This window comes from Pristiophorus japonicus, chromosome 1 (assembly GCF_044704955.1).
Source record: "Pristiophorus japonicus isolate sPriJap1 chromosome 1, sPriJap1.hap1, whole genome shotgun sequence".
Classification (NCBI taxonomy): Eukaryota; Metazoa; Chordata; class Chondrichthyes; family Pristiophoridae; genus Pristiophorus; species Pristiophorus japonicus.
Window position 1 is genome coordinate 310901262 of NC_091977.1, and position 18470 is coordinate 310919731.

The following is an 18470-nucleotide window of genomic DNA, read 5'->3' on the forward strand; positions in this document are numbered from 1 at the left end:
GCCCTCCTGCAGGAGGTGGAGTCACGTTGAGGTCCTACAAGCTGAATTTGGGGAGCTAGGAGTTAAATTAAAAATTAGGACCTCAAAGGTAGTAATCTCAGGATTGCTACCAGTGCCACTTGCTAGTCAGAGTAGAAATAGCAGGATAGTTAAGATGAATACATGGCTTGAGGAATGGCGCAAGAGAGAGGGATTCAAATTCCTGGGACATTGGAACCGGTTCTGGGGGAGGTGGGACCAGTACAAACCGGACGGTCTGCACCTGGGCAGGACCGGAACCAATGTCCGAGGGGGAGTGTTTGCTAGTGCTGTTGGGGAGGAGTTAAACTAATAGGGCAGGGGAATGGGAACCTATGCAGGGAGACAGAGGGAAGTAAAATGAGGTCAGAAGCAAAAGGTAGAAAGGAGAAAAGTAAAAGTGGAGGGCAGAAAGATCAAAGACAAAGATCAAAAAGGGCCACATTATAGTATAATTCTAAAAGGACAAAGAATGTTAAGTAAACAAGCCTGAAGGCTCTGTGTCTCAATGCGAGGAGCATTCGTAATAAGGTAGATGAATTAACTGCGCAGATAGCAGTAAACGGATATGATGTAATTGAGATTATGGAGACATGGCTACAGGGTGACCAAGGCTGGGAACTCAACATCCAAGGGTATTCAATATTCAGGAAAGATAGACAGAAAGGAAAAGGAGGTGGGGTAGCATTGCTGGTTAAAGAGCATATTAATGCAATAGTAAGGAAGGACATTAGCGTGGATGAGGTGGAATCTGTATGGGTAGAGCTGCGGAACACCAAAGAGCAGAAAATGCTAGAAAGAGTGGTGTACAGATCACCAAATAGTCATAGTGAGTTTGGGGATGGCATCAAACAGGAAATTAGGGATATGTACAATAATTATGATGGGTGACTTTAATCTACATATAGATTGGGCTAACCAAACTGGTAGCAATACAGTGGAGGAGGATTTCCTGGATGTATAAGGGATGGTTTTCTAGACCAATATTTCGAGGAACAAACTCGAGAGCAGGCCAGCCTTGACTGGGTCTTGTGTAATGAGAGAGGATTAATTAGCAATCTTGTTGTGCGAGGCCCCTTGGGGAAGAGTGACCATAGTATGGTAGAATTCTTCATTAAGATGGAGAGTGACACAGTTAATACAGAGACTAGAGTCCTGAACTTAAATAAAGGTAACTTCGACGGTATGAGATGTGAATTGGCTAGTATAGACTGGCGAATGATACTTAAAGGGTTGACGGTGGATAGGCAATGGCAGACATTTAAAGATCACATGGATGAACTTCAACAATCGTATATCCCTGTCTGGCGTAAAATAAAGCGGGGAAGCTGGCTCAACCGTGGCTGACAAGGGAAATTAGGGATAGCGTTAAATCCAAGGAAGAGGCATATTAATTGGCCAAAAAAAGCAGCAAATCTGAGGACTGGGAGAAATTTAGAATTTAGCAGAGGAGGACAAAGGGTTGAATTAGGAAGGGGAAAATAGAGTATGAGAGTAAACTTGCAGGGAACATAAAAACTGACTGCAAAAGCTTCTACAGATACGTGAAGAGAAAAAGATTAATGAAGACAAATATAGGTCCCTTACAGTCGGAATCAGGTGAAGTCATATGGGGAACAAAGAAATGGCAGACTAGTTGAACAAATACTTTTGTTCTGTCTTCACGAAGGAAGACACAAATAAGCTTCTGGAAATACTAGGGGAACGAGGGTCCAGCGAGAAGGAAGAACTGAAGGAAATCCTTACTAGTCAGGAAATTGTGTTAGGGAAATTGATGGGATTGAAGGCCGATAAATTCCCAGGGCCTGATAATCTGCATCCCAGAGTAATTAAGGAAGTGGCTCTAGAAATAGTGGATGCATTGGTGGTCATTTTTCAATATTCTATTGACTCTGGATCAGTTCCTATGGACTGGAGGGTAGCTAATGTAACCCCACTTTTTAAAAAAGGAGGGAGAGAGAAAGCAGGGAATTATAGACTGGTCAGCCTGACATCAGTGGTGGGGGAAATGTTGGAACCAATTATTAAAGATGCAACAGCAGCGCATTTGGAAAGCAGTGACAGGTATCGGTCCAAGTCAGCATAGATTTATGAAAGGGAAATCATGCTTGAGAAATCTTCTAGAATTTTTTGAGGATGTAACTAGTAGAGTGGACAAGGGGGAGCCAGTGGATGTTGTGTATTTAGACTTTCAAAAGACTTTTGACATGGTCCCACATAAGAGATTAGTGTGCAAAATTAAAGCACATGGTATTGGGGGTAATGTACTGACGTGGATAAAGAACTGGTTGGCAGACATGAAGCAGAGAGTAGGAATAAACGGGTCCTTTTCAGAATGGCAGGCAGTGACTAGTGGGGTACCGCAAGGCTCAGTGCTGGGATCCCAGCTATTTACAATATACATTTAATGATTTAGATGAAGGAATTGAATGTAACATCTCCAAGTTTGCAGATGACACTAAGCTGGGTGGCTGTGTAAGCTGTGAGGAGGTTGCTAAGAGGCTGCAGGGTGACTTGGACAGGTTAGGTGAGTGGGCAAATACGTGGCAGATGTGGTATAATGAGAATAAATGTGAGATTATCCACTTTGGTGGTAAAAACAGAGAGACAGACTATTATCTGAATGGCGGCAGATTAGGAAAAGGGGAGGTGCAACGAGACCTGGGTGTCATGGTACATCAGTCATTGAAGGTTGGCATGCAGGTACAGCAGGCGATGAAGAAGTCAAATGGCATGATGGCTTTCATAGCGAGAGGATTCGAGTATAGGAGCAGGGAGGTCTTACTGCAGTTGTACAGGGGCTTATAAGGCCACACCTTGAATATTGTGTACAGTTTTGGTCTGCTAATCTGAGGAGGCAGCGAAGGTTCACAAGACTGATTCCCGGGATGACAGGACTGACATATGAAGAAAGATTTGATCGATTAGGCTTATATTCAATGGAATTTAGAAGAATGAGAGGGGATCTCATAGAAACATATAAAATTCTGACAGAATTGGACAGGTTAGATGCAGGAAGAATGTTCCTGATGTTGGGGAAGTCCAGAACCAGGGGTCACAATCTAAGGATAAGGGGTAAGCCATTTAGGACCGAGATGAGGAGAAACTTCTTCACTCAGAGGGTTGTGGGCATGTGGAATTCTCTACCACAGAAAGTTGTTGGGGCCAGTTCGTTAGATATATTCAAAAGGGAGTTAGATGTGGCCCTCACGGCTAAAGGGATCGAGAGGTATGGATAAAAAGCAGGAATAGGGTTCTGAAATGCATGATCAGCCATGATCATATTGAATGTTGGTGCAGGCTCTAAGGGCTGAATGGCCTAATCCTACACCTATTTTCTATGTTTCTATGTTTCTAATTGACCCGGGGTGGGTGTGGGAAGCACACCCCGAAGGTGTATCAGAAGATTTGGGCCGAGATCACTGAGGTGGTCTCGTCGGCGATGCACGAGGTGCATGAGGGCAGCCAGTGCCATAAGCGCTGGAACAACCTTGTCGGCTCTGACAGAGTAAGTATTACATTTATTTACATTTACTTATATATTTATATAATTGGAATTGTAAGTGCAATGAGTACATAAATTCAGATCTGATGTATTGCAGTTAGACCGGGAATGTTTTACTCAAATCCTATGTTTACAGTGTACGTCTTTTGGTTAATAATAATAATAAGAATAATAATTATAACATCTATTGGTTATGTGTTGTATCAGTACCTATGACAGTACCTAGCAATGATCTTATTCAATGATCTTATGCCATGTCATGCTGTTGTTACCTTTTGCAGAAGAAGCTAGGGCCAAGCAGCAATGATGGGTGGTGGACCACCAGTGATGTGTGAGCTGACCGACATCGAGGAGTAGACGCTGGCACTAGTGGGGATCCACACCCGGTCGGCCACACAAGCAGCAGCAGAACCAGATGTTATGCCACGTGAGTAAAGTATACACCATTGCGTGATGTCAAGTCAATAAATGCCATACCCACTCATATCCGTACAAAATATGATAAGTATTTGATGAAAGTGTTATGTAATTAATGATGGGCTCATGAAAATCATTGTAATGCAGAATTTGATTATGTTCATTAAATGTGATGTCTGTGATTATTTTGATAGTGGTAATGCTGTTCTCGTGCATATGCTGTGTATAGCATTTGAATCACCCTGTCACCCTAGCACCCCCTTCTCCTCTAATAACCTCATTTATGTTTTGTAGCTCAGCCAAGAGTGCAGTCACTGGAAACAGTGCCGAGGCAAGTTGCGAATCTGGCGTCGGCAGTGGATCATGCTTCTGGTGGTGAGGAGCCCTGTATCTCGCCTGTGGAGCTGCAGGGTCTCCTCTCCAGTGACGACAGTAAGTTGGAGGAGCCTGCATCAACAAGCTCCGTGTCAAGTACATTGATGACATTTAGTGCTCCTGTGGCTATGTCCTCCTCCACCGTGGAGGTAGCGGGTCCAAGCACTTTGCCGCAGGGCACCCCAAGTGTCTCCATGCCGGCGCCAAACCTGCGGAGGTTGGTTCGATGCAGCAGGACTGCTCCACGATTGGCAGATCTCAGCTGGGACATGGTTCATTTGTCCGGGAGGAGTGTTGACCTAGGTCAGCAGACCTTCCAGACAATGGGGGGGGGGGCGGATATCACAACAGCTGGCCACAATATCCGCGACCATGACAGAGTATGTGCCACGGATGGCGGTGGCCCTGGAGGTGATAGCCAGGAATACTGGTGCCAGAGGGCTACCAGTGTTCCTGGAATGTGGCACTGAACCCCAAGGTGTCACATTCCCATTGCCAATGACACATGCGAGCCAGGAGAAAACTCTTGCTTCTGGCTCGGAGGATGTTCCCTCCTTGGGAATGTCCTCTCCAGCATCTGGCCAACCAGCGGATCTGCCATCATCCCTCCCAAGGAAGCAGCGCCTGAGGAGCACTGCAGCAAGGCGGCTTGGAGTTGGGAGGAGAAGGGGAAGGGGTAGAGGTGGGGAGAAGATGCGGGGGGGAAAAGAAAAGTGAGGTGCATGGCCGCAGGAGTTGGAGTTGTGACAGTAATGATGTTGCTTTTGTTGCTCGTGAATAAATGTTGGAAGGTTTGGGGGAAGGGGGGAGGGGGAGGAGGGTAGCTTGTTGTTTGCATCTGCGTTAGTCGTCTTATTGGAAATGTTAAAAATGTAATAAATTATATAAATGTTCTAAATTTGTTGTGGGGTGGGGTGGGGTGTTTTTCAGAGTTATAATTATGAATTTATACAAATGTTATCAGTAATTTTTTAAAATTTAACATAACATTGTTGCGCATTTTCTCAGATAGCTGTAACGTTAAACATTGGTAATTCCTTAACATGAAAGGGGATAATTCAATATAACTTGAATGAACTTTAACTTTAACTCTCATCAAGGTAATGCACACTGTCTTAAACGATATGGGGATAAGGGGTTATGGGGAGCGGGCAGGGAAGTGGAGCTGAGTCCATGATCAGATCAGCCATGATCTTATTGAATGGCGGAGCAGGCTCAAGGGGCCGTATGGCCTACTCCTGTTCCTATTTCTTATGTTCTTCTGTTCTTATTCATGAATGAGCTGCAGATACAGCAGTCTTGCAGCTTTTTAAATACCACTAATGTTATTTCAAGCAAAGCACTCATTTATGAGCCGCTGACGTAAGAGTCTTGCAGCTATGTAGCCACCAGTTTATAGGGCGGCAGGGGCACGGTTTCATCATCAGCCTGATTGTCTGCCCCGAGGTCATCGTCCACCTCCTCGTCCTCCTCTTCCTCTCTCTCCTAAGTTGAACTGGCAGTCCCTTCTGGCAATTCTTGTCACCTCCTGAGAGCCAAGTTGTGCAGCATGCAGCATGCCACCATGAATTGAGCTACCTGCTCAGGATGATATTGTAACTCACCTCCTGAATGGTTCAGGCATCTAAAGCACTGCTTAAGCACTCCAATGGTCTTCTCGACGATATTGCGTGTGGTTATGTGACTCTCGTTTTATCGCTTCTCAGCTTCTGTCTGGGTGTTATGCAGTGGGTTCATAGAAACATAGAAACATAGAAAATAAGTGCAGGAATAGGCCATTCGGCTCTTCGAGCCTGCACCACCATTCAATATGATCAAGGCTGATCATTCCCTCAGTACCTCTTTCCCGCTTTCTCTCCATACCCCTTGATCCCTTTAGCCGTAAGGGCTATATTTAACTCCCTCTTGAATATATCCAATGAACTGGCATCAATGACTCTCTGCGGCAGGAAATTCCACAGGTTAACAACTCTCTGAGTGAAGAAGTTTCTCCTCATCTCAGTCCTAAATGGCCTACCCCTTATCCTAAGACTGTGTCCCCTGGTTCTGGACTTCCCCAACATCGGGAACATTCTTCCCGCATCTAACCTGTCCCGTCCCGTCAGAATCTTATATGTTTCTATGAGATCCCCTCTCATCCTTCTAAACTCCAGTGTATAAAGGCCCAGTTGATCCAGTCTCTCCTCATATGTCAGTCCAGCCATCCCTGGAATCTGTCTGGTGAACCTTCGCTACACTCCCTCAATCGCAAGAATGTAATTTCTGAGATTAGGAGACCAAAACTGAACACAATATTCCAGGTGAGGCCTCATCAAGGCCCTGTACAATTGCAGTAAGACCTCCCTGCTCCTATACTCAAAGCCAGGTGAAACCATATCCTTGTCACCAAGCCTCCAGCATTGACCTTGTGGCTGACTGGTAAACATGTCAGATACAGTGCTCTCACACAGGATGTGAGCATCATGGATGCTACCCGGAAATTTTGCATTTATTGCCTTTATAATTTGCTTGTGGTTGACAACGAGTTGCACATTCAGGGAGTGGAATCACTTTTGGTTCCGAAAATCTCTGCATCCTAAAAGGTGCCCGCATGGCAATGTGCGTATAGTCTATTGCTCCCTGCACCTTAGGGAAGTTTGCTATTCTGAAAAATCCTAGAGTCCTCTCAGTCTGTGCCTCCTTGGTAATAGGGAAGCTGATAAACGTCCATCCTGTGTGCGTAATGGGCTTCAGTCACCTGTCGAATGCAGCAATGCGTGGCATGCTGAGATATAACGCAAATGTCACCAGCTGGGCCTGAAAGGAACCCCATGCATAGAACAAAAGTGCCGCAGTGACTTTGACCTCAACGGACAGTGCGGTCCTGCTGGTGCTGGTAGGCTGCAGATCTCCCCTAATGAGCTGGCATATCTCACTGATAACCACGTTCCGGAAGCGCAGTCTCCTAAAGCACATGTTATCGGACAAGTTCAGGTCAGGCCGCTTCTCCCTGTAAGTGCTTCGGGTGTAAGTTCTCATCCTCCTCAGCAGTCTACTACCTCTTTGATTGGGCACATAATGCTCTTCAATATACCTTCTGCCATCTCTAGTGTGCAGCATGTGCGTAGTCATCAAAACAGGCTGAGAAATTACAGGTCCCTTTACAATAACAATCAGTATTATACCTATTGTTCACAAACAATAAATTTACCTACTAAAACACCTAAAATAAATTCAAATCGTCCACAGTATGATAAGTTTGTTCAGATTTTCAAATCACCTTAAAATAACTCCAGAGTACATCAAAACTCCCCAGAAGTTGAATCAGCCTTTTATAACAGCCTCCGATTTACAAAATGGCGTCCATACCGCTGGGTTAAGGTCAGGTGAGAGCAACTTTTTCTTAACGTTTTTTTCAGCGAGCAAAATTTTCGGCGATATGTGAACGAAATGTCGAAAGTAACGCTCGGCGATATTATGGCCATTACGGCAAAAAAAATGGGCGAGCGGTATTATTAATTCTCAGCGTTAACTAAGTGCTGAAAGTGACGCTGGGCAATAAGTGAGCGATAAATGGGTGTTAGTTTCCATTTTTTTTGTGAAATAGGCAATATCTGGGCAGTGTACTTCATCTCAGCGTTAAAATGGACGTTAAGTAAGCGGTAGTGATGCAAAACTAATGGAAAGTCGAGCCCCATGTCTTACCTGCCTTTTACATTCAAAGAAAAGTTGTCAGAGTGTCCTGTACATTTTGGTAGATACATTTTGTATAAAGCATGAACAAATTACAACTGTATGCTCTTACAGAGAGCGAGAGAAAATAATCTTGCTGCTTTGTTGCTCACTTTGAAATAACCTGGGAAAGTTGTTGAGGTAATGAGGAGCAAAGCCAAACAGCTACAAATCTAAAGACTCTTCAACAATGACAATAATTAATTTATAATTGCCCCCAGGATGACTTTGTTACAGGAATTACCTGCACAGTGGCCTTAAAGGGGACAGGTTAATTCTAATTGTGCTCCAGACATGGGAACATAGGAACAGGAGTAGGCCATTCAGCCCCTCAAACCTGTGAGCCTATTCAGTGAGATCAGCGACCAAACTCCATATACCCGCCTTTGGCCCATTTCCCTTAATACCTTTGGTTAGCAAAAAGCTAGCGATCTCAGATTTAAAATTAACAATTGATCTTGCATCAATTACCATTTGCAGAAGAGATTTCCAAACGTTTACCACCCTTTGTGTGTAGAAGTGTTTCCTAATTTCACTTATGAAAGGTCTGGCTCTAATATTTAGACTATGCCCCCTTGTCCTAGAATCCCCAACCAGCGAAAATAGTTTCTCTCTATCTACTCTATCTGTTCCCCTTAATATCTTGATAACTTCAATCAGATCACCCCTCAATCTTCTAAATTCTAGGGAATACAACCGCATTTGTGTAATCTCCCCTCGTAACTTAACCGTTCAAGCCCGAGTATCAAATTTTGAAGCCAACTGTTTGGAGTGAACAGTATTCTCCTGCTCATTTGCCATAACTTTGGCAGCAGAGCTGCAGAAACCCCGGAAAATGGCGTAAACGGCATTTTGTGCTGTCTAAGATTTCTGTGGCTCTTTCGCTGAAGAAAAGGTCAATGCTAAATGTGCACACCTGCGAAACAGGGATTCTAGTTTCTAACACCTATGGGAGTGAGAGAGAAAGCGAGCCTTACAGAAATACTTCAGTTTGCTCCAGGGAAGTAGGAGACAGAGAGTAGGGATAAAGGGAAAATGCTATAAATGGTGGGATGTGACATGTGGTTCCCCCAGACATCTATATTTGGCCTCCATGATACCCAGGTCCACTCTTCAATCACCTCCAACACACCCTCCCCTTCCCACGGCACCTTCTCATGCAAGCCCCTGCTTCCTCCCTTCCCACTGTCCAAGACCCCAGATGCTCCTTCCAGGTCAAACAGAGATTTACTTGCACTTCTTGCAATTTTGTATACTGTATTCTCTGTTCATGATGCGGTCTCCTCTACATTGGGGAGACCAAACGCAGATTGGGTGACCGCTTTATGGAACATCTCCGTTCAGCCTGCAAGCGTGACCCCGGGCTTCCAGTCGCCCGTCATTTCAATTCTCCACTCCACCCCCAGTCTGACCTCTCCGTCATCGACGTCCTACACTGTTCCAATGAAGTTCAACATAAGCTCGTGGAGCAGCATCTCATCTTTCGATTAGGCACTTTAGAGCCTTCCAGAGTCAACATCGAGTTCGACAATGTCAGACCACAATCTCTGCCCTTATTTTTTCACATGGCATCTGTTAATGATTCTGCCATTCCCATTTACACCTCTTCTGGACCCATCTTTTGTTTCTTTGCTTGTCCCATTACCACCTTATTTAGCCTCGCACCATCATCCCTTTTGTCTTTTAATCTCTCCTGCCTTCCACCCAATCACAGACCTTCCATTTTGTTCTTTCCTCCCCTCCCCCTTTCCCTGCCCCTGCACTTGCTTAAAAACCTGTTACAATTCTAACTTTATCCAGTTCTGAAGAAAGGTCACTGACCTGAAACGTTAACTCTCTTGCTCTCTCCACAGATGCTGCCTGACCTGCTGAGTATTTCCAGCATTTTCTGTTGTTATTAAATTATGAAGGACAGGTTGCAGAAACTTGATTTGTGTTTCCTTGAATTTAGAAGGTTGAGAAGTGACCTAATCAAGGTCTTTAAAATGATAAAGGGATTCAATAGGTCAGATAAAGAAAAACTGTTTCTTCCGGTGAGGGAAGTCCAGAACAAGGGGACATATCTTAACATGAGAACTAGGCCATTTAGGATTGAAATCAGGAAGCACTTTTTCACAAAGGAGCGTGGAAATCTGGAATTCCCTTCCCTTAAACACTGTGAATGCTGGGTCAATTGAAATTTTTAAGACCGAGATCGATAGAATATTTATGGTAAAATTATCAAGGGATATGGATTAAATGCGGGTAAATTCTAAAAATAAGTACTTCATTAGGATTCTGGGATGGCATTTAAATGGAGTTGCAGCCCGGGTACAGAGGTTGTGGTCAGTGCAGCGTTTGTTCCTCGCACACTGCCTAGGTGTGGGCGTGCTGTGTCTGCTGATTACTCAGCTTGACTACTAAGATTTCCCAAACACTGGTGGGCTTCAGGTTATTGACATTGGCAACTTGTATCTCGCTGTTACCTCTGCACCTCAATGGGGGCAGTGATGGCCCACCACGTCGCCCTGTGGCGAAGACTTCAAAAATCAAAAATTCATTTATTTAACAGAAAAACCACAGTGTGCTGTAAAATAACACAACATAACGCCATAATCCTCAGCAAATAATCAAACCCATAAGACATAAGGGCCGAAATTGCCCCTTCCGATAAGGCCTCTGACCGCCTGACAGCAGCGGCCATGGGGACGGCGCGAAATGGCCGCCGACTCGCCGTGGAGGGGCCGCCATATTGTAAGTTGCCTCAGGAGTGGAATAGTACCCGGACCACTCCGCTCGTTTTCCCCCCCCCCCCGTTTTCCCCCCATGGTGTGCAGGCAGCGTCACCTTACCATCTGGTGGGGACCCCCTCGCGATATTGCCCTACCTGAAATTGCCCTACCGGAGCTGGGGCACCACCGGCCGGTGCCCCCGACAACTTTTGCATTCGGTGCACTGTCTGTGAAATGGCAGCATGGCCGTCCTTAAAGGGGAGGTGGCGCTGCCGTCAACGACATGTATTTTTTTTGTTGGCCAACTGCCAGGTCGGTCCAACAATTATGGCCATGGGTTTGGCCAAGCCGCCAGCAGACAACCTCTTGGGTACCAGGCCGCTGGCCCGGCCAAAACACTTCCTGGTGGCTCAGTGGACCTAACTAAAATGAATGCAGAGTTCACAGCGGCTCTCCCCTTTAACTGAAAGGGAGAGACGCTGTGATGCGTCAGCGTGATAATGTCATCAGCACGGCACTAATGACTGACATCTTCGGCTACTCCATCCCGCCCCCATTTCCGCCCCACTAGTGACGGCCACACTGCTCTGCCCCCACTTCTTCCCCCATGATGAAGCCACTTCCGCCCCACTGGACAAAGACCCCAAGGAGCTGAATTTCAATAGATAGGCCGTCGCTTCGATCGTGGCAGCCAGAACACTTCAAAAACGGAAGGTGCTTCCCATTTTGGGTGGAGGGCAATTTTTACCCCCCTCCTTCAAACATTCTCAATGACATAAAAGTGCAATGATTTACAAGAGTTAATTTTCGAACAAGGTAGCCATCTCTGACGACTATTAAACAATTGTTCATCCAAGTGAAACTATTTGCATAAGTTCAGATTTAAACAAGGTTTAACAAGGCCACCATCCCCTAGTTGTTTAATGGGTTTTGCTTAGTGCTTCACCACCCCTTCCCTTCTTCCCCCTCCCACGCCTACTGCTCCTCCTCAATGGGGTCTCAGGGCCTTCAGCAAGGCCAGTAGTCAGTTGCTTACTTTGAGCCTAACAGGATGTCCCAACCAGTTCGGGTCCTGGAAGGCCAGGCTGCGGACTTCATCACCTCCACATGGGCGGCAGCACTCTAATGTGGAAGGGTGGCAGAGAGTGGCAGGTACAAAGGCGGAATGATGTCCTCCTGAGAGAGGACATCAGGTTCCAACAGGCCTAACATGCTGCTACTCTCCCGGGGTAGAGCCTCAGCATCTGGAGCCATCTGGGTGAGCACAAATTGCTGCCCTGCTTCGGCAACATTAGGTCCCCGATGAACTGATGGGGCCTAAGACACAATGGCAGCAGTCAATGCATCCGTGCCATGCTGTGATATGCCTCTGCAATAACACAGACTGCGACTGCAGCACAGCACAGAGCTGATTGATTGCACCACGCACTGACGACATTACATTATGCAGACCTCCAATAGCATCGGCCAGCTGCTCAAAGGCTACTGCAACATCAGCCATAGCCCGTGCCACCATGTCTGAAACCCCATGGTCACTTGTTGCATCCAACATTCGTTGGTCTCTACCAAAGATGGGCTCATTGGGCTGCTGAGAGACAGGTGCAAACCTTAAGGCGGACTCCTCCATCCTCACAACTAGTGCAGCGAGACTCTCGGGCACCCTTGCCAGTGCATCCAGCAGATCGTGGTGCAACTGCAATGATTGTCTTGTGACAACCCGTAATTCGGCCTCATCATCTGAGTGCTGCTGAGCATCACCGAGACACACACTCTCCCTCCGGGGAGCTGGTCCCCAGACCTCCTCTCCCCTGTGGCGTTGCTGCAGGCCACTGGGTGTGGGAGCATCACCCATCTCCACTTCCCCGACCACGCATTTCTTCCGAAAGCTGCTGAGCCCGCTCTCTGAGGCCACTGCCTCCTGTGTGATGTCCATAGAGGTGTCCTCCTCTTCCTGTGCAACATCTCCTACAGTCAAAGGCTGATGTGCAGGCTCTGGTCCGTCTGGTTGATCAATGAAAGCTCTAAGCCAGAGAAGATTGGTTACCTGCAGGGGAGAGGGCTAGGACCGGGAAGGGCATTTGGAAATGCCAGTCTCATGGAAAGAGCTGAAGGATTGTAGTGTCAAGGCTAAATGGCCTGCTAAATGATGCAAAGGAACTCAACATACCGTCACTATCCCAAGGGGGTTCGGCCTCACCCACCGCTACCGCACCAAATTGAGGGCCCATCAGGGCTGAGATGCATTCCTCCAACGCAATAAGGGGCGGGAGGTCAGGGTTCCCTCCTCTGGTCCTCATCGATTGTGGGTGAGCTTGGCCTGCAAGATTAAAGAGAACATCAGAGTTAGTGTCCTTCTATTGGTCTGTGCCAAGTGCCTTACATAGTTGAGTACATGTTACTGTAGGAGAGTCTTCACAGGTCGAGGAAACTTAGATTAGCTGTGTGTCCTTGGTTTACCAATGCTTGACCTAACAATAATGATGAGGCTATCATCTTCATCTTCCACAGGCATATGTAGATTGAGGAGATAACAAGATGAGGGGTGGGTGTGAAGAATGGATGAGGAAGGTTACCGTCGCTTGTAGGCCCTTGGAGTATGTGAGGCTACAAATGCAAACATTGCATCTTGCTTCACCCACGTACAGCATGGGGCCCGACACATTCACATTGAGGAGAGATGCACATTGAGCTGACAGCATGGCATGGTCAGGTTAATGTTAAAGATACTCATCCTCAGCAGCTGCGTCATGCCGTTCCACTTCTTGCGCCATTGAGTGGCTGTGCTGTGCACCGTGTCACTCGCTGACACTCTTACAGCCACTTCCCTCCATAGGCATCAAATGACCTGTGGCTGTGGCCTCCCCCCAACCTCTGCCCTCAGTAGTTCCCGACGCCTCTCCACAGCCCAAAGGAGTGCATCGATGGCGTTGTCCGAAAAGCGGTGAGCACGCTGGTGTGCTACTGCTGCATCTGACTGAGTGCATAGGAAGCGAATATAACGACGAGGCCGTGAGGTGCCCAATCGCCGCTCAATTGAATGCAGGTGGTGCAGCTCCAAATGTTGCTCAATGCATTGGCTGAAAGTGGCAAATCATTAACCAAAAAGCGTGGCAAATGTGATATATTCTTAACAACATCACAAACACACACATTACACAAGATGGCTCCAATACATTGTGATTTATTATTTACAGCAGCAGTTGCAGTACCTCGGCTGAGCACTCGGTAGAGCAGTAGTCCACTAGGTGGAGCTCTATTACACGTGAAGACAAATGTAGGTCCCTTGCAGTCGGATTCAGGTGAATTTATAATGGGGAACAAAGAAATGGCAGACCAATTAAACAAATACTTAGGTTCTGTCTTCACAAAGGAAGACACAAATAACCTTCCACATTTCCCATTATTAAATCTCCCTTTTCATCTTCTAAAGGACCAACATTTACTTTAGTCACTCTTTTCAGTTTTATATATCTGTTAAAGCTTTTACGATCTGTTTTTATGATTTGCGCAAGTTTACCTTCGTAATCTATCTTCCCTTTCTTTATTGCTTTTTTAGTCATTCTTTGCTGTTGCTTAAAATCTTCCCAATCCTCTAGCAGGGAGGTCTTACTGCAGTTGTACAGGGCCTTGGTGAGGCCGCACCTGGAATATTGTGTTCAGTTTTGGTCTCCTAATCTGAGGATGGACGTTCTTGCGATTGAGGGAGTGCAGCGAAGGTTCACCAGACTAATTCCAGGGATGGCTGGACTGTCATATGAGGAGAGATTGGATCAACTGGGCCTTTATTCACTGGAGTTTAGAAGAATGAGAGGGGATCTCATAGAAACATATAAGATTTTGACAGGACTGGACAGGTTAGATGCGGGAAGAATGTTCCCGATGTTGGGGAAGTCCAGAACCAGCGAACATAGTCTTAGGATAAGGGATAGGCCATTTAGGACTGAGATGAGGGGAAACTTCTTCACTCAGAGAGCTGTTAACCTGTGGAATTCCCTGCCGCAGAGAGTTGTTGACACCAGTTCATTGGATATATTCAAGAGGGAGTTAGATATGGCCCTTATGGCTAAGGGGATCAAGGGGTATGGAGAGAAAGCAGGAAAGGGGTACTGAGGGAATGATCAGCCATGATTTTGTTGAATGGCGGTTCAGGCTCGAAGGGCCGAATGGCCTACTCCTGCATCTATTTTCTATGTTTCTATGTTTCTATGTTTCTATGTTTCTCCCTCCTTAATGAAGAAGTAATCATAACAAAATAATCATCATGCATAACTTGCATAGTTATACACAACAAAAGATATGGGGGCCAGAACTGCACCTTTTCTTAAGGCCTGTTACCACCGGAAATCAGCAACCACGCTGCAGACTGCCGATTTTTGTGTAATGGCCGCCATTATCAAAATTCCGCTCCTGTAGTATCACGGTGGTGACCCGCTCCCCCCTACCACTCTGCTGCTGCCGAGCCATCCTAAGTGCATCACCAGAGTGCACACTGCCAATGTTTCCCCAACAGCCCCCCATCCGACAGCACTATTCCGCCGAGAAAATCTTCCTCCCACTGGGCAGTGCCAAAAGCTGCTTTTCTAAGGTGGTCCAGTGAGGCTGTGGCCTTCTGAAATGGCAGTGCGGCTCCCTTTAAAGGGGAGGATCTAAGGCTGATGCCGCCATGTTTACTTTTATGCCGGCTGACTGCCAGGTCATGTCCATAATTATTCCCCCAGGTTTGGCCGGGCTGCCAACGGGCAATCTGGTACCTCCTCTTGTGTGCCAAGCTGCTGGCCCAGCCAAAACCCTCCCTGGAGGCCCAGTGGACCGAACTTTAGAAATCGCGCCCATCTCCCCTTTGAGTGAAGGGGAGAGCTGTGGTGATGCGGCGCCGTGATGACATCATCAGTGCTATGCTGATGACTGACAGCGGCGGACACTACATCCCGCTGAGCCTGAGGAGTTTTTCTCCAAGGGTAATCCTTGATCTACATTTTGACTCTCTACAACTTCAGACTGTTTATCTGCCTGACTCGGACTCGTACTTAAATTCTTACTTTCTCTTGAACTTGTTTCTCGTACATCTGATGTAGGATTTGCTACTGGTATTCTACTTGTAACAAGACTATCTGACTCATCAGAAATAATCGAATCATTCCAACTTTCAACTCCTTCCACATCTGTGGGTAAAATATGATCAATGTGAACAAACCTAACCTTTCCATGATCAAACATCTTGACCAAATGTGTGTAAGGGCTACATTTCATCACTACACTTCCTGGTAACCACTTTAGCCATTTATGGTGATGGTTCTTCACTCTAACCTGCTGATTCAATTTCAAACTTCTCTCTCTTACTCTACCTCAATCATGACTCTCTTTCTGTCGTGATTGTTTTTCTTCTACGGGCTGTGCCAAGTTTGGCTTTAACAACGGGAACCTGGTTCATGGCTGTCGTTTGAGAAACAACTCTGCTGGTGTTCTACCAGTAGGTGAATGAGGAGTAATACAATAAGTAATCAAAACATTTGCCAATTTGTGATTCAATGATAACTACTGTTTCTTTGGATTAGGATCCAACATTTGCTTGATGAGAGCACGTTTGACAATTTGTACTGTGTGCTCTGCTGCACCATTTGAAGCTGGGTGATACGGTGGAACTTTGGTATGTTTTGCACCATTTCTGCTCATGAACTGTGCAAATTCTTCTGAACAAAATTGCGGCCCATTATCAGACACAATTTCTTCTGGGAGGCCATATGAAGTAAACAATCTATCTCTGTCTTAAATTTATTCAATGTCCCGACTTCCACATCTCTCTGAGGCAGCGAATTCTACAGATTTACAACCCTTTGAGAGAAGAAATTCCTCCTCTTCTCAGTTTTAAATGGGCGACCCCTTATTCTAAGATTATTCTCCCTAGTTTTAGTCTCCCCTATCAGTGGAAACATCTTCTCTGCATCCACTTTGTCAAGCCCCCTCATAACCTTATATGTTTCGATAAGATCACCTCTCATTCTCCTGAATTCCAATGAGTAGAGGCCCAACCTTCTCAACCTTTCCTCATAAGTCAACCCCCTCGTCTCCAGAATCAACCTAGTGAACCTTCTCTGAACTGCCTCCAAAGCAAGTATATCCTTTCGTAAATATGGAAACCAAAATTGTACGCAGTATTACAGGTGTGACCTCACCAATATCCTGTATAACTGTAACAAGACTTCCCTGCTTTTAAACTCCATCCCCTTTGCAGTAAAGGCCAAGATTCCATTGGTCTTCCTGATCACTTGCTGTTCCTGCATACTAACCTTTTGTGTTTCATGCACCAGGTCCCGCTGTACTGCAGCACTTTGCAAACTTTCTCCATTTAAATAATAACTTGCTCTTTGATTTTTTTCTACCAAAGTGCATGACCTCACACTTTCCAACATTATACTTCATCTGCAAAATTTTTGCCCACTCACTTAGCCTATTTATGTCCTTTTGCAGATTTTTTGTGTCCTCCTCACACATTGCTTTTCCTCCCATCTTTGTATCATCAGCAAACTTGGCTACTTTATACTTGGTCCCTTCTTCCAAGTCGTTAATATAGATTGTAAATAGGTGGAGTCCCAGCACAGGTCCCTGCGGCATCCTGAGAATGAACCATTTATCCCAACTCTCTGTTTTCTGTTAGTTAGCCAATCCTCTATCCATGCTAATATATTACTCCCAACCCTGTGAACTTTTATCTTGTGCAGTAACCTTTTATGTAGCATCTTATCAAATGCCTTCTGGAAGTCCAAATACACCACATTCACTGGTTCCCCTTTATCCACCCTGTTCATTACATCCTCAAAGAATTCCAATCATGACATCCCCTTCATAAATCCATGCTGACTCTGCCTGACCGAATTTTGCTTTTCCAAATGTCCTGCAACTGCTTCTTTAATAATGGACTCCAACATTTTCCTAACCACAGATGTTAGGCTAACTGGTCTCTAGTTTCCTGCTTTTTGTCTGCTTCCTTTTTTAAATAGGGGCATTACATGTGTAGTTTTCCAATCTGCTGGGACCTCCCCAGAATCCAGGGAATTTTGGTAAATTACAACCAATGCATCCACTATCTCTGCTGCTACTTCTCTTAAGACCCTAGGATGCAAGACATCAGGTCCAGGGGATTTACATGCCTTTCGTCCCATTATCTTATTGAGCATCGCCTCCTTAGTGATTGTGATTGTGTTAAGTTCCTTCCCCCCTATAGCTCCTGGACTATCCGCTATTGGGATATTGTTTGTGTCCTCTACCATAAAGACTGATACAAAATATTTGTTCAGAGTTTCTGCCATCTCCATGTTCCCCATTACTAATGGCTGTCAATTGTTCTCCTTTTAGCTCAGCAAAATCTACATGTAACCTTTGCCACACACTGAGAGGCCATTTCCATGGCTGTAATGGTACTGATGGTGGTTTCTTACTTACCGATTGACATGTTGTACACTGACTAACGATATATTCTAAACCTTTATCTAGACCTGGCCACCATAAGTAACTGCATGCAAAACTCTTGGTTGACCAATTCCCAGATGCTGGTCATGAAGATCTCCAAATAATTTGGATCTGAACTTACTTGGGATAACCACTCTGGTTATCTCTGATACCTCTGATACCTGCCATTTGCAATGTAATCATACACCTTTGAAATGACTGGGTCACGCTTGGTTGCTGTACCAATCTCTTCAGCAGTTCATCAATGTATGAAAAATAGAATGCTT